Genomic DNA, 16,049 nt, shown 5'->3' with positions numbered 1-16,049 from the left:
AATAGTAATGTTCACCTTACAGGAAGAAATGGCAGAAGTAACCAGCTTGGTCAGGAGGGAAAGGGCTAAAGTCAAAGCAAGTCACAGGCCAGCCACACTCTGATGCTACTGTTCAGGTCACCATTTCTAACAGGCACCTGCTGCAGGCCCAGCCTCAGTGCTGGTGGTGCACTAGGTTTAAGCAATGACCCCAGAAGAGTGTTTCAGACAGGCCTGGCCTTGGCCTCCAAGACTTAGGACAGAAGTTGGGAAGAGAACTACAGCTCTGTTTCAGTCATAACACTGCAGGTAGGCTAAGGGATGGACATGTTTGTGGGACGGTGTCTGAACATAGGGGTCATGTTCAATTTCTGGTGGTGACAATGGGGCGGAGGGGGTTGCTAGTGATGTAGATGGAGGGGGAAGGGAGGCTGGGCCAGGCTTGTTGCATGGAGATGGGATTTCAGGAGCTTAGAGAGCTGAGCATGCCCTGCACTTGAGATTCTGGGAGACCATTTGGTATCTCTATAGCACTGATGAGATAATACTGTCAAGGAGTAGTTTTAAAACTGAAGGTATTGGGACGCCTGGGTGGCTCAGTTGGTTAAGCAGCTGCCTTCGGCTCAGGTCATGATCCCAGCGTCCTGGGATCGAGTCCCACATCGGGCTCCTTGCTCGGCAGGGAGCTTGCTTCTCCCTCTGCCTCTGCCTGCCATTCTGTCTGCCTGTGCTCTCTCCCCCCCCCTCTCTGATAAATAAATAAAATCTTTAAAAAAAAAATACAAAAAAAACTGAAGGTATTAATCCACATTTACTCTTTCATTTCAAAGACTGACAGGTGTGATCTTCATAGTGAAATTTTCTCTTTTGTACTGAAAGAGCCTGGGCTCTTATCACTACCCCACAACTTCTCCAATTCCTTGAGGACTAAGGTAGCACCGAAAAAAGTGAACAAAGGGATGAACAAGTGAGTGAAATATACATAGACAAAATGTGTATCGGGCACGTGGTGTAATCTCACCCATCTCTTTGCGTTTCAAAGAGATGGGTGGTGGTAGAGGTTGGGAGAGCAAGGCCTAGAGTTGGACTGTTTGTGCTAGAGTCCCATCCTGCCACTCCTGATGTGTGACCTTGGGTGGGTCACTTCAACCATTCTGGGCCTCAGTTTCCATTTTTGTTACCTGGGGCTGGTAATGGTACTGAGCTTATAGGGTTGTTGTGGGAATTAAATTAATAAATCCATTTAAACCCATGCTACAGTGCCTGGCACACAGTGGGCATTCAAAAAAAGTTGGCTAGTAATATAAAATTATTTTATCAATGTATTTGTTTAATCGTGGAAGGAAAACTCCCATGCTTGTGGGCAGTCAGCATAAATGAGTGAACTGGGGCAGATGAAGCACCTGGTATGAAGGGGAGACTGATGTGAAGGCGGACATGGGGCCAGTGCTGTGACTTCCATAACTTCCTTCTGGGTAGTGTTACCCCAGGTGCCAGCACGGCTCCTGAAAAAGCAAAGACCTCTTACATTTTCTCCTCAAGCTCTTATTTATTTATTCATTTACTTCTCAAAACCCTGATTTTGGGAGCACCAGCTAGACCTCGAGTTGCGTTTTTGTTCTCCGAGCCTTCTGAGCCCTGCACGGGCCAGGCGGCCGGCGCCCACTTCCCCTTTCCTCCAGGTCCCGCGTACAGCACGTTCCTTTCCATCACAGACCTGAAGGAAGGGCCTCGAGAACTCAGAGCACCCGGGCGCGTCCGCTTCCCACGGTGAAGTGCAAAAGAGAGGAGTGACTCTGCAGAGGTGGAATTTGGGGCGTCGGCAACGCGCGGAGGGGCGGAGTGGGCTCTCCCGGCGGACCCTGTCTCACCAGCAGGTGGCGGTCTATCGGCCAGGCCGGCAAGGTAACCGACCAGAAACTTGAACGGGATGCTGATGCCACTGCAAGACGCGCACAGCGGAGTCTCCTCGAGCCGAGCTGTCGACATCCGGAAAAAGTGGGGAGAGAAGAGAGCGGACTCCTTGCTGGAGTCACTCAAGGATTCGGACACTACGAGCTTCATTCGGGAAGGGTTCAGAAGGGGTGAGTACTAAGAAGCGCGCGGAAAAGGGAGTATTGTCCTTCTCTTAGGGCATTGTCCTTGGCTTGCACTGACTGGTTTCCAGTCCTCTGGGAAGGGTGTTTCTGGAAGGGAGATCCCTGATCAGATGGATGAGCGCGGGAAAGAAGCCCGGGAAGCTGGTGCCGGCGCGCCCGGCGCTCTGCAGCGGGAGGAGCGCGGATTCCTTTCCGCCAGATGGCGCTCTCTGGCTTTCCCTTGGCTTCCCGCTCCAGTCCCTGGAGGCTGCCGCAGCAGCGGCCGCTCTAGCCGACCTGTGCGGGCTCTGTGGTTCCGGGCGGAAGTGAGGCGCCGAGCGGAACGGCCTCTGGTGACATTTTCTCCGGGCGGCGCGGACGAGTGAAGGGACTTGGTGGTGAAGGCTGTGGAGGTGGCGAAATTCGCTTTAGCTTCGGTGGGGCTTTGACCGCGACCCTCTGCTCGCCGCTGGGGCTTCTGCTGAAGAGGAGAAGGCGGCGGTGGCCGTCGCGTCCCGAGTCACCGCGGCCGGGGGAGTCCCGGCCGGGGGGTCGGTCCGTGCCCCGACGGGGCGCGCGGAGCGGGCGAGGAGGTGCAGAGCTGCTGCGGAGCTCAGGTGAGCCGGGAAGGGCGCAGGGCTGGGGCCCGGCTGCGTCCTCGGGAGGGGTCGGGTTGGGTCGGGTCGGAGGGGTATGGGCCGCGGGTGTAGGCTCTGCGGCGCCCGGGCTGCGGGGTCGTGACGGGCCCGGCGGGCGCAGACTGTTCGCGCCCGGACTTGGCGGGAGGCACGGCCCGGGTGGGGGCCCGCGACGAGAGCGGAATCGCTGGACGCCTTGTTCGTCCGCCCGCCGGTGACCCTCAGGTCCTCCCGGCCGGGGCGAGCTGGCGGGTCGAGCTCCCTCTCGCCCTCCCCGAGCCGCGGGTCTCTCTCTCCCGGAGCTGAGAGGAGGCTGGTGGTGCCGCTGCCCGCGGGCCGCGCGGGAGAGCGGCTTTTCGGCCCTGAAGTTGTCTTCATGCAACTTTCCGGCGTCCCAGCCCGTGGGAGAAGCGGCGGCAGCAACCCTGCCAACTCTGCCAGCTCCGCGAGCCGGGATCTGGCGCCGACACCTGCCACTGCTCCCGGGAGCCCGGGGGGCCGCCCCAGTGCCGCGGTTGCCGGGGCCTAGGAGGAGGGAGAAAAGGCTTCCTTTGGTTGGCGCCGCCTGCCTCTCGGTGCTTCCACCACCTTCGGTCGGCAGACGCCGCCAGTCGATGGGAGGGATGTGTCAGCCTCCAAAACTGACCTCTTCTGGAGAGTTTGTCAACTTTATGTAGAAAATAGGCGCAGATGTAAACTGACGGGCCCCAAGTTAAAGATCATCGTCTTCTTTGACTCTTCCCGGGGAGTTCTCACTTCTCCCCACTAGCACTCCATGCTTTCTAACTTATTTTCTTACAGCACCGACCTCAGTTCATTGTTGGGGCCGCAGCTCCCACGAGAAACCGCAGATCATTCATTCTCTCTTTTAAGTCCTCCTCTCCGCTGTCGCAGAATAGAGGCTCGCAGGTTGAACGAATGAACCTCTCTCTCTACTTGTTCTTCCAGATCGAACCGCTTGAGCAGTTTATGCTTACATGTGCTTTTCATTTCTTGACTGAGCTTTTGCTTTCTGAATCCATCCACCCAGTAGGATGAAAATCCCACTGATGATGCTTTGTCAAGGTTGGACCTCTTAATTACAAATACATCTGGCAGTTTTGCTTAGGCTATTATTGTGTAGTGTCGTTGGGCACATGCTAACAGTTTGAATCACTTCCTTTCTTCTCCTGGGATATTTTAAGGATGGAGGCTATTAACTTTCTAATGTAGTTTTGCTGATGCAGGCAATCTGGATTCCTCCAGTAAGAGCATTGCCTTTTGGTTTAACAAGCATTTTTAGAGGCTTACAATTGATAGTTATTACCTGATGTCCTGAGGACTCACAATGCTAACCGTTTGTTAGTGGGAAGTGTAATATTTTGGCTGTCTAATCTGGCCAATCCGATGCTTCATTTAGTGCTTTATGTACAGTAGGTGCTCAGTAAATATAAAATTGAGTTAAGTTTTAATTTAGGAAACTGAGATGGAATTTACTGCAATGACCTATGCTGCTTTAAAAAGAATCTTACTGAAATTTCATGCAGTTCTATTGAGAAATAAAAATATTTTTAGCCATTTTAAAATCAGTGCTTTTCAGTATCACTGTACTCTTAAAACTTCAAACCATGTTTATTTTTCATAATAACCTTTTGTAGATACAAACTTCAAAATAAGTGGGGTGCCTGGATGGCTCAGTTATTAAGCGTCTGCCTTAGGCTCAGGTCCTGATGGATCGAGCCCCATATTCCACGGGAAGCTTGCTGCTTCTCCCACTCCCCCTGGTTGTGTTCCCTCTCTCGTATCTTTCCCTGTCAAATGAATAAATTAAATCTTTAAAAAAAGCTTCAGTATAGGTGGTGCAATATGAAAGGCAGAGAGAAACTTCAAGGTAATTATACCTACAGTGTCAGCTAAATGATTTCTTTTTATTTTTTTAAGATTTTATTTATTTATTTGAGAGAGAGAGAGAGAGATCACAAGTAGGCAGAGAGGCAGGCAGAGAGAGAGGGGAAAGCAGGCTCCCTGCCAAGCAGAGAGCCTGATAGCGGGGCTCGATCCCAGGATGCTGGGATCATGACCTGAGCCAAAGGCAGAGGCTTTATTTAACCCACTGAGCCCACCCAGGCGCCCCCAGCTAAATGATTTCTTAAAGAAAAAAATTTTTCTGACGTCTTTTTGTGAAAAAAGAGTGGAGCTGGAGACTTTCCTCAGTGCTAGCTTCATGTTAAGTTCACAGTGTAGTTGTTCCATTGCTCACTAATTTAGTTTACATTTACTCTTAAGTGCATTTATGAAAGTGTTCTAATACTCTTTGTCTTGTACTCTTTGTGATTAATCCAAGATCTGTATATTAAAAATAAATTCAGCTTACATTTTAATTTAATGCAGTTCTTTTGGAATTGAGTGCTTAGTATATGTCCTTCAAAGCTTTTATTTTGTAAGTGACATTGGTACCTTACGTCTCGTTACTGTATGACTAGTAACTTCTCCAGGCTTGTGTAACTTGTAAACTCATTTTTCAAGGAGTTGTTTTGCTGGGATCTTCAGTCTTAAGAGTTTTGTTCTGACATCGGCATGAGTAAGTTCGATGTATATGTAGTTAGAATGGTTTTGTTTTTGTTTTATCTTTCTTTTAAAGTTTGGTACTGGTATATATTAGAGACTCAAACCCTGTGTCATTTCGGTGAATCATCTTAGACCTTCCTGTAAAACATTAAAAGTGTTCTACCTTTTAAAAATTTATTTATTTATTTATTTGACAGAGAGAGAGAGAGAGAACGTGAGAGTGTGTGTGCGCCCACACCGCGAGCAGCAGGAGGGGCAGAGGGAGAAGTGGACTCCCGGTTGGGCAGGAAGCCCATGCCAGGCTGGATCCTAGGACCTGAGCTAAAGGCAAATACTTAACCGATTGAACCTCCCAGGCATCCCAAAAATCTGCTACTTGAAAAAAATTTTTTTTTTTTTAAAATTTGAGAGAAAGAGAGAGTGAGAAAGCATGAGAGGAGAGAAGGTCAGAGGGAGAAGCAGACTCCCCATGGAGCTGGGAGCCTGATGTGGGACTCGATCCCGGGACTCTGGGATCTTGACCTGAGCCGAAGGCAGTAGCTTATCCAACTGAGCCATCCAGGCAGCCCGCTACTTTTACAAAATTTTTATTTTTTAAGTAAATACTACACCTAATGAGGATTTCAGGCGCACAATCCCGAGATTGAGTCATATGCGCAATGGATTGATCCAGCCAGATGCCCCTCAAAATGTGCTATTAAGTGTTTTCTTTTGAACCATACTGATTATGGTATTCTGTATTATTTTAGGAAAGAATCTGGGGCCAAATAAATTTTCTTAGCTGTAGTGAAAATGAAATAGACATTAATAATTGGGGAAGAGCTACTGAAAACTTTGAGCAAACAGAGGACAACACATTCAGGTAGAACCTCTTTATTCTTACAACACTAATTTATTGATTGCCTACTGTGTGTCGCTAATGCTCTAGTTGCTAGAGATATACTGGTGAAAAGGACTGACAACGTCCTGATGCTAAAAGAACTTAAACATTTAAACCTGAGTTTAAGATGAGTTTCCAGGTGGGCATTCCAGCCTAGGTAACTGCTTACCCAGAGTCATGAGTACCAGTCTTGGCTCGTTAAGTGTGGCCAGTGCCTTGAGTTCACAAAGGGATAGGTTGTGAAGGTACGTTAGTCTGCTAAAGTGTTTTTTTTTTCCTTTTAGGGGAAAAAGCTCAGGTGGATTATGAAGGATGGTCATTCCTTATGAAAAATTTTCTTCATCCTTATGTTCAATGAGTAGAAATGTTACTGGTTTAATTTTATTATTATTATTATTTAAAGATTTTATTCATTTATTTTGATACACAGAGAAATCACAAGTAGGCAGAGAGGCAGGCAGAGAGAGGGGGAAGGAAGCATGCTCTCCGCCAAGCAGAGAGCCTGATGCGGGACTTGATCCCAGGACCCTGTGATCATGACCCGAACCGAAGGCAGAGGCCTAACCCACTGAGCCACCCAGGCGTTCCTATTATTATTATTTTAGAGTGAGTAAGCGAGTGAGTGAGTGGAGAGGAGAAGAGGGAGAAGAGGAGAGAGAATTTTAAGCAGATTCTATACTCAGTGTGGAGCCTTATGCTGAGCTCAGTCTCAGGACCCAGGACCCTGAGATCATGACCTGAGCTGAAATCAAGAGTCAGACGCTCAATCAACTGAGTGATCCAGGTGCTCCACTGGTTTTCTTTTTTATTTTGGGTTTGATTCTTATTTGTCAGACTAATTTGATAGTTACTTTTCTTTAGGTTTTAAATATAAATTTGATTGTTGTCATGAAACTTTCCTAAATCCTTTTAGGGTTTATCTTTTTTTAAGGGGTTATCTTTAAATTGTACCTACCTTTCTTACTCTTTCGGGGCTCATGGTAGGGGAAATAAACAGTGTTTTCTGCTTCTGTGTGGGCAGCCTCAGCACAAGTGGGTTTGATGTTCAGTCAGTTTTCACACTCAGCCTACAAGTCCTTGTGGTAAAAGGAAGGAGCAGGGTGAAACTAAAAAGTATTTTATATTCCTTCTGTATTTCTGGGCTAAGGGAGGAAATGTGTGTTGTATATATTAAACATACTTTTCATAACACATTAGTAACAGATGATAATACTAAACGTAGTTTAAAAATAACAGAAAATCAGTATGACTCAGATTTGATGATTGTCTTGTTTAGGATTTGTGACTTTATAGTGTTCATTTTAAGTTTTGTTTCTGTTCTCTCTCATGTCTTCATTCAAAACAGGGACCTCCGATTCTGTCACTTAATAGCCAAAAGATAGATGGTATAAATCCTAAGTTATTAATTTGACTTGATTCAATTTTGAAACAACCTGGATGGTATTTTCTAGTTAAGATTAGTTAAAAGTAGAAACCTACCACATAACTGCCATGTTTGTTTGTGGGGGTGTTTATACCTTTTTAAATCAGAAGCCCATTTACTGAGTACTTAGGTGCCAGTTGGGGATGGGTAGAAAGATGAAAGAAAATTTCTGCATAAGGTACTCAAATCTAGTGAGCCAGATGACCTTTAAGTTTCTTTCCTGTCCTAAAATGTGAAGAAAAGTAGGTTATAGCAGAAAAACGTATAGCGAAGTATAGGATGGAGTTAGTCTTTTCCTTTATAAAATCATTTTAAATACGGTATTGGAGAATGACGTTTTTCCTAAATAGGTCTCTAAATGTGAAAGAAAATGATTGGAGACTTGAGTGTTCTTTTTTGTACTGCCAGTTCATTTACAAAATACTTTTTCCTCTGCCTGGAATTCAAGTCCATGTATTAGTAGTAAATTAGTTTTGATTGTTCAAAGAGCAACAAAATTAAATCTTTAAAAATTTATAGCAGTCATTCCTAAGAATTTGGATAATCTAGGCTTGTGCTTAGGTAATCTAGAATTTTAAGTTTTCATTAGCATGATAAACATTTGGGAAACAAGATACTGACTGAAGTGTCCAGAAGTTATTTTATACTGAGTTGTCTGGTTTAAAGAAAAACAATAACAACAACTTTTATGATGTTCTGAGTCAGCATTTTGCTAGGTGCCTTATAATTAGAGAAAGGTATTGTTGGGGATAGAGAAATTGGGTGTGGACTAAAACTCTGGGAAAACAGGACTGTTTTCCTTTCTGTATTAAGAACAAAAACCTCATGTGGTTAAGATTTTAAGTGGTATTCTGTCTGCCCTAGTTTTAACCTAGCATAGAAGCATCATTTATTCTTATATCAGGGCTTTATCAAGGGTTTCCCATTACTTTATTCCACTACAGTCCATCAAATAATTGCTATGTTAAGTTTTTGGCACCATTTATCTAGGGGACCTCAGGTCCTGGCATATGATGACCCATCTTTATCCCATCTTTATGTGTACTGTATTTTGAGGGAGATAGAAATGGCCAGAGCAGAGATCTTGGAGGAAATCTGGAACGTGTGTTTTAAAGTATTCTTGATTTACACTGATAGTGCTTTTGAGTACTTGGAGGGTCTCATATTAGCCGTGGTGCATTCTTTGCATGTGGTAACTTCCTTGGCTTTTGATGCTGGTTTATTCACAGCCTGGGGCTGGGCCAGTTGCATGTCTGTAGTGGTGGTATCTGCAACATGAAGTGATTTGAGCAGCCATTATCACTCTTGGCCTATTTATAGAGGTTGTATCAGTGGAGGAAGGTTGGCTGGCAAGCAAGCAGAGCTGCTGTCTTCCCATGGTCTCACAATTTATATTTCAGTCTAGGTGGGCCAAATCCATTCAGCTGCATTAATTTCTAATGTTTCTTTTCTGTACTCCAGTTTTTTAGCACTTCAGTTTTTTTTTTTTAAGATTTTATTTATTTGACAGAGAGAGAGAGAGAGAGAGATCACAAGTAGGCAGAGAGGCAGGCAGAGAGAGAGAGGGGGAAGCAGGCTGCCTGCTTAGCAGAGAGCCCGATGCGGGGCTCGATCCCAGGAACCCGAGATCATGACCTGAGCCGAAGGCAGAGGCTTAACCCACTGAGCCACACAGGCGCCCCAGCACTTCAGTTTCTTTCTTTCTTTCTTTTTTTTTTTTTTTTTAAAGATTTTATTTATTTATTTGATAGAGAGAAATCACAAGTAGATGGAGAGGCAGACAGAGAGAGAGAGAGGGAAGCAGGCTCCCCGCTGAGCAGAGAGCCCGATGCGGGACTTGATCCCAGGACCCTGAGATCATGACCCAAGCCGAAGGCAGGGGCTTAACCCACTGAGCCACCCAGGCGCCCCAGCACTTCAGTTTCTTAGTCAACTTCACTCATGAAGGAAAAAACCCAAATAACTATTACCACACTGAAGATAATTAGCAATAATTTCTTATTATCATATGATATTTAGTGTTCACATTGTTCCATTGTCTCCTAAATGTATTTTCATACTTATTCAGACTGAGTCAAAAATGTCTGTGTATTGTTTGGTAATCTAAAGTTTCCCCCTACATTTTTTCCCTGGCAAATAACTTGAAGAAACAGTTATTCCCATTTGAATTGGTCAGTTACATTCCTATGGTGGTTTTAAACATGTTCCTCTGTCCCTCGGTCTCTTGTTATTTGGTATTAGGTTTAGAGGCTTGATCAGATTCAGTTTTTATACTGTGTGTGTGTTTGTGTGTATTTTTTTTCCTTTTTTTTCTTTTTAAAGATTTTATTTATTTATTTGACAGAGAGAGATCACAAGTAGGCAGAGAGGCAGGCAGAGAGAGAGAGAGAGGAGGAAGCAGGCTCCCCGCTGAGCAGAGAGCCCGATGCGAGACTCGATCCCAGGACCCTGAGATCATGACCTGAGCCGAAGGCAGCGGCTTAACCCACTGAGCCACCCAGGCGCCCCGTGTTTGTGTGTATTTTAAGATATTTATTTGACAGAGAGTGCAAGAGCGGGAGCGCACACACAAGCAGAGGGAGTGGGAGAGGGAGAAGCAGAAGCAGACTCCTCACTGAGCAGGGAAGCCGACGTGGGGCTCCATCGCAGGACCTTGGAATCATGACCCAGTCCCAAGGCAGACATTTAACCAACTGAGCCACCCAAGCACCCCTGTAATGTATATTGTTTCTTTCCTTTTTCTTTGAAGGGGCAAAAATATACCTTGTTAGATCATGTTGAGTAGTTGTATGAAGAGGTACATAATGTTTGGTTCTCTGTGGTGTTAGCAGCTGTTGACACTCATTGCTGAGCTGCATTTAATTACTCCCAATTCCTCACTCTGAATGCCTTTCATCATTCTCATTTCTGAGGCTTTTATACTGTACCTTGTTTATAGCCTCTTCAACCTCTTCCTTTTGAGAGCTAAGGGAAGGGATGAGTTGCTGTGGAGAAGAGGGCTGTTTCCGTTACATCATTATATTGTAGTGGTTTTATTTCAGTCCTGATCTTTGGTTCCTGGACTGTGCATATTATCCATGCTACCTGCAACTTCTTAGTGAAAAAACTAACTCCAACTACAACAAGTAATCGAAAGAAGTCCTTTGGGAGCAAAATTTGTTCTGAGATATTGGTGCTTACTAAGGTAAGACTACTGTTATTATTAAAGTAGGTTAGTGGGTGCCTGTGTGGCTCAGTTAGTTAAGCATCTGCAGCTGGCTCAGGTCATGATTCCAGGGTACTGGGATTGAGTCCTGCATTGGGCTCCCTGCTCAGTGGAGAAGTCTTTTTCTCCCTCTGTCCCTCACCCCCAGTCGTGCTCATGTGCCCTATCTCAAAAGAAATAAAATCTTAAAAAAAATTTAAAAAATTGAAGTGTGCATATATAAAAATTAGAAAAAAGATTGATTTTTCGATTTCAAAAGATTTGGCAACATCACTGTTAAAGACATAGTGGATTCTCTTCCTAGAACTGAGGGCTTTGTTTTGATTTTTAGTAAGATAATTCTACTTTTACCTTATTTGTGTTATGTTGCCTAAGAAATTTAGTTTAGTTGTGTTTATTTTTGCATCTTTATGCATAAGTTCACAAACATTTATAGATAGTATTCTTTTTTTTAAAAAGATTTTATTTATTTATTTGACAGATACAGATCACAAGTAGGCAGAGAGAGAGAGTGAGGGAAGCAGGCTCCCTGCTGAGCAAAGAGCCCCATGCAATGCGGGGCTCCATCCCAGGATCCTGAGATCATGACCTGAGCCGAAGGCAGAGGCTTTAACCCACTGAGCCACCCAGGCGCCCCTATATTTAGTATTCTAATTAAGGAAAAATACCAGGTTATTAGTGGTGTCCGTTTTTATGTTAGGGTTTTTTTTTTTTTTTTTTTAAGATTTTGTTTATTTATTTGACAGAGACAGCAAGAGACGGAACACAACCAGAGGAAATGGGAGAGGGAGAAACAGGTCTCCTACTGAGTGGGGAGCACGATGAGGGGCTGGATCCCAGGACTCTGGGATCATCCCCTGAGCTGAAGGCAGACGCTTAATGACTGAGCCACCCAGGTGCCCCTGTCTTAGGTTTTATGTGGAAAGGAGAGTTACATTGTCAGAAGTCATGTTGACTTTATGTAATGGAAAATATTTTTATATACAAATTGATAGTTCTATTAAGCAAACAAGGGGTTTCATTAGTGGTCTTGGTGATTTTAAAAAATGATTCAGTTCATTTTAACAAAGATTTAAATATTGTGTATAGTGAAAAAATAATGAATACTGTTTTTCTGAAAATAAATAAATTGGAAAAAAAATATTGTGTATAAGGGAAAAGATCATTAAGTATTAGGAACTGGGAATGAACTGAAAACAACGTAATCCCTGTTTTCAGAGGAGATTGCAATATAATGGGGCTGGAGGGGTGAGTAAAAACATTTGCATAAGTGACTGGTTTCTTTTTATTACTTTCTTCATATTGTGTTGTCCCCCCTCCCCCATGTTTAAGGTTAACTCTTAATTTCTTGGGCTTAAATTTTCTGTCATTGCTGTGTGTGTGTTTGTTTGCTTTAAAAATCACCCTCATAGCAGTGTATGTGTTGTGTGCTACAGTCAGAAAAATCAGGTAATTTATTAGGTGCTAATTTTTTTGGATGATTATTTATACTGTGATTCTCTTCCACCCTTAGCTTGTCATATTATCTGTATCCAACTTGTCTGACACTGTAGAGTCACTTCATAATCTTTGACAGTTGCCCACACCAGCAGGAAGTAGGCTTACAAAGCTGAAAGCCCTGCTTCATTCTAGTTTTATCTTCTTGGGTTGCAGCTTATCTCTTGGTCTCTGTCTTGGTTCATGTTTATATTTTAAAAAGTAAAACCATGCAAAACTTCAAAACACCTTAACTTGGGCCTTTTCTTTTAAGTTTTTGGGTATAGGGTAGGCAAAGTTAGGTAAAGAACTTAGAAAGTGATTTTAAAGACCCATAATTGGGGGAGCCTGGATGGCTCAGTGGGTTAAAGCCTCTGCCTTTGGCTCAGGTCATGATCCCAGGGTTCTGGGATCGAGCCCCGCATCGGGCTCTCTGCTCAGCAGGGAGCCTACTTCCTCCCCTCTCTCTGCCTGCTTCTCTGCCTACTTGTGATCTCTGTCTGTCAAATAAATAAATAAAATCTTAAAAAAAACAAAAAACAAAAACCCATAATTGTCATGGAATTTTTTTTAAACCTTCGTCCCAATTATTAGGAAAGTTATTACTACTGCAAGTGAGTCAGTAGAAGATGCAAGCTAGGCAAGAATTGCAAACATATGCAAGAACATATGCAAGTAACTCTTGGAGGCAGAAATTTCTACTCTCTCAGAGTTAAGCTACATTGTTGGTGGTGGTCTCATGATTTCTTTTGTTTTTAAGGTCTATTCATATAAGAAGTGTTTTTATAGCAGTGTAGAAGCAGTCCAGTTGCTTTTAATTTTATTGCTAGGAGAGCTCATCATTTTTGAATCATAGATTCAGTAATAAATGCATAGTTGAGGGGTGCCTGGTTGGCTCAGTCAATAGAGCATGTGACTTGATCTCAGTGCTGTAAGTTAGAGCCCCATGTTGGGTATAGAGATTATACTTGAAAATATATTTTTTTAATAGAACAGCCTCTTTTTTTTTTTTTTTTAAAGGGGAGAAGGGACAGAGGGAGAGGGAGAGAGAAAACCTTAAACAGGCTCCTTGCATGGTGTGGAACCTCATGTGGGTCTTGATCTCACAATCCTGAGATCATGACCTGAGCTGAAATCAAGAGTTTGATGCTTGGGGCGCCTGGGTGGCTCAGTGGGTTAAAGCCTCTGCCTTCGGCTCAGGTCAATCCCAGGGTCCTGGGATCGAGCCCCACATCGGGCTCTCTGCTCCGCGGGGAGCCTGCTTCCTCCTCTCTCTCTCTCTGCCTGACTCTCTGCCTACTTGTGATCTCTGTCAAATAAATAAATAAAATCTTTAAAAAAAAAAAAAAAGAGTTTGATGCTTAACTAACTGAGCCACTTGTTTGCCCCAAAAATAAAAAGTCCTAAAAAACCCCCAAACAAACAAAAACCTGAACAAGCACATGTAACTGAATATTTAAACTATAAGCCAGCTAACAATTTTTGGATTTCAAAGCTAAACCAATAAAAAAATAACTTTAAAAAATTTGCTTAGACTGCTCTGAGGCTATTTGGACTGCACTTCCCTTGCTTAATAATTCCTTCTCTCCTTTATATGGTGTAGTTTTAACTTATTTTTTTTAAAAGATTCTATTTTTATTTAATATAGAGAGAGGGAGACCAAACAGGGAGAAGCAGATTCCCTGCTGAGCAGAGAGCCTGATGCAGGGCTTGATCCCAGGACCCTGAGATCATGACCTGAGCTGAAGGCAGATGCTTAACCAACTGAGCCACCAAAGTGCCCTGGCATAGTTTTTCCTTTTATTGATTAAATTGTATGGTATGCCTTGGGCATGATTTTAAGTAAGTGCAATATGGAAAAGTACACTGCTTTTTTCAGATATAAAGATATCAAAGAGGTGGTGATTGTGTGGTTTCTATAAAGTGAATAAAAACAATGGATATTTGTTTTTAGGGAAAGTTATCAAAGGAGTATCCTTGTTTATCTTCTTAAGTATAAAATGCAGATATATTTTGATTTATATAAAAGATTTTTTTTTTTCTGTTCAAGTGTTTTTTTTTTTAAAGTAATCTCCACTGCCAATGTGGGACTTGAACCCATGATCCCAAGATCAAGAGCTAAACACTCAGGGCACCTGGGTGGCTCAGTTGATTAAGCATCTGCCTTTGGCTCAGATTATGATCCAGGGTTCTGGGATCGAGTGCTGCATTGGGTTCCTTGCTTAGTGGGGAGCCTGCATCTCCTTCTCCCTCTGCTTGCTGCTCCCCACCCCCTTTTTTTTTAAAAAAGATTTTATTTATTTATTTGACAGAGAGAGATCACAAGTAGGCAGAGAGGCAGGCAGAGAGAGAGGAGGAAGCAGGCTCCCCGCTGAGCAGAGAGCCCGATGCGGGACTCGATCCCAGGACCCTGAGACCATGACCTGAGCCGAAGGCAGCGGCTTAACCCACTGAGCCACCCAGGCTCCCGCTGCTCCCCCTTTTTGAGTGCCCCCTCTCTCTGTCAAAAAGTAATATCTTGAAAAGAAAGAAAAAAAAGAGTTGCCCGTTTTTCCAGCTGAACTAGCCAGGTGCCCCACAAAACATGTATTCTTGTATAATTGTGGGTGAAACTGAATAATGAAGTAGCTTAGAATTTATTTATTTATTTATTTATTTTAAGATTTTATTTATTTATTTGACAGACAGAGATTACAAGTAGGCAGAGAGGCAGGCAGAGAGAGAGAGAAGGAAGCAGGCTCCCCGCTGAGCAGAGAGCCCGACGTGGGACTCGATCCCAGGACCCCGAGACCATGACCCGAGCCGAAGGCAGCGGCTTAACCCACTGAGCCACCCAGGCGCCCATGAAGTAGCTTAGAATTTAAACTTTAATAGCTTATATTAATTGAACCATAGATTGAAGCAAGGAAAAAATCGCATGTCATTTGCATTTCCTGTAGCTGCTATTGAAAAAAAAATTGTGGGCGCCTGGGTGGCTCAGTGGGTTAAGGCCTCTGCCTTCTGCTCAGGTCATGATCTCAGGGTCCTGGGATCGAGTTCCGCATCGGGCTGTCTGCTCAGCAGGGAGCCTGCTTCCTCCTCTCTCTCTCTGCCTGCCTCTCTGCCTACTTGTGATCTCTCTCTCTCTGTCAAATAAATAAATAAATAAAATCTTTAAAAAAAAATTGTTACTTAAGCCTTTATCATTATTGTATATATCTGAAAGTCATGTGTTAAGCTAATATGTAGCTTATTTATAGATAAAGCTGGCGCTAAAGTAAAGGGTAACTGCACTTGTAGCAGAGTTTGTCCTTAAAATTTTTAAATGGTTGGGAAATTATTAAAAAAATAAGAGATTTTAAAAGCCAGTGTTTGAAATAGCAAAATGTCCTTAAGATTCTTTTTTTTTTTTTAAAGATTTTATTTATTTATTTGACAGACAGAGATCACAAGTAGGCAGGCAGAGAGAGGGAGAGGAGGAAGCAGGCTCCCTGCAGAGCAGAGAGCCCGATGCGGGACTCGATCCCAGGACCCCGAGATCATGACCTGAGCCGAAGGCAGCGGCTTAACCCACTGAGCCACCCAGGCGCCCTTAAGATTCTATTTTAATGAAACTTATATTTAAAAAATGATATCCACAGGCCCTAGCAAAATATCTTTTGCTTCATAAATACTGTACAAATATATGTTGTTCAACAAATATTAAGTGTCTGGCAGGTTTTGGGTATTTTTCTAAATGCTGCAGATACAGTAATCAATGCGACAAATTCCCTGCCCTCTTCTATTCTATGAAGCAGACAGACAATAAACTGTAAACACAAATGAGCAAGGTAATTTTAGTCTC

General features: G+C 43.6%; 1 protein-coding gene across 3 annotated transcripts in view; it reads left to right on the top strand.

Moving 5' to 3' along the window:
- The first annotated feature begins 1,938 nt into the window (after window positions 1-1,938).
- The window catches only part of C3H18orf25 (chromosome 3 C18orf25 homolog), a 90,143-nt gene continuing 76,032 nt past the window's right edge, over window positions 1,939-16,049 (top strand). The window contains exon 1 of one of the 3 annotated variants that reach the window (XM_044243052.1): window positions 1,939-2,063. The gene's annotated coding sequence lies outside the window, so the exon portion shown is untranslated. Of the gene's footprint in view, window positions 2,064-2,423; window positions 2,675-16,049 lie in introns of those variants that run through there. The other 2 variants (XM_044243051.1, XM_044243053.1) reach the window with 2 other exon arrangements.

This window comes from Neovison vison, chromosome 3 (genome assembly GCF_020171115.1).
Source record: "Neovison vison isolate M4711 chromosome 3, ASM_NN_V1, whole genome shotgun sequence".
In the NCBI taxonomy this organism is placed as follows: domain Eukaryota; kingdom Metazoa; phylum Chordata; class Mammalia; order Carnivora; family Mustelidae; genus Neogale; species Neogale vison.
This window is presented reverse-complemented; position numbering and strand designations above follow the sequence as displayed.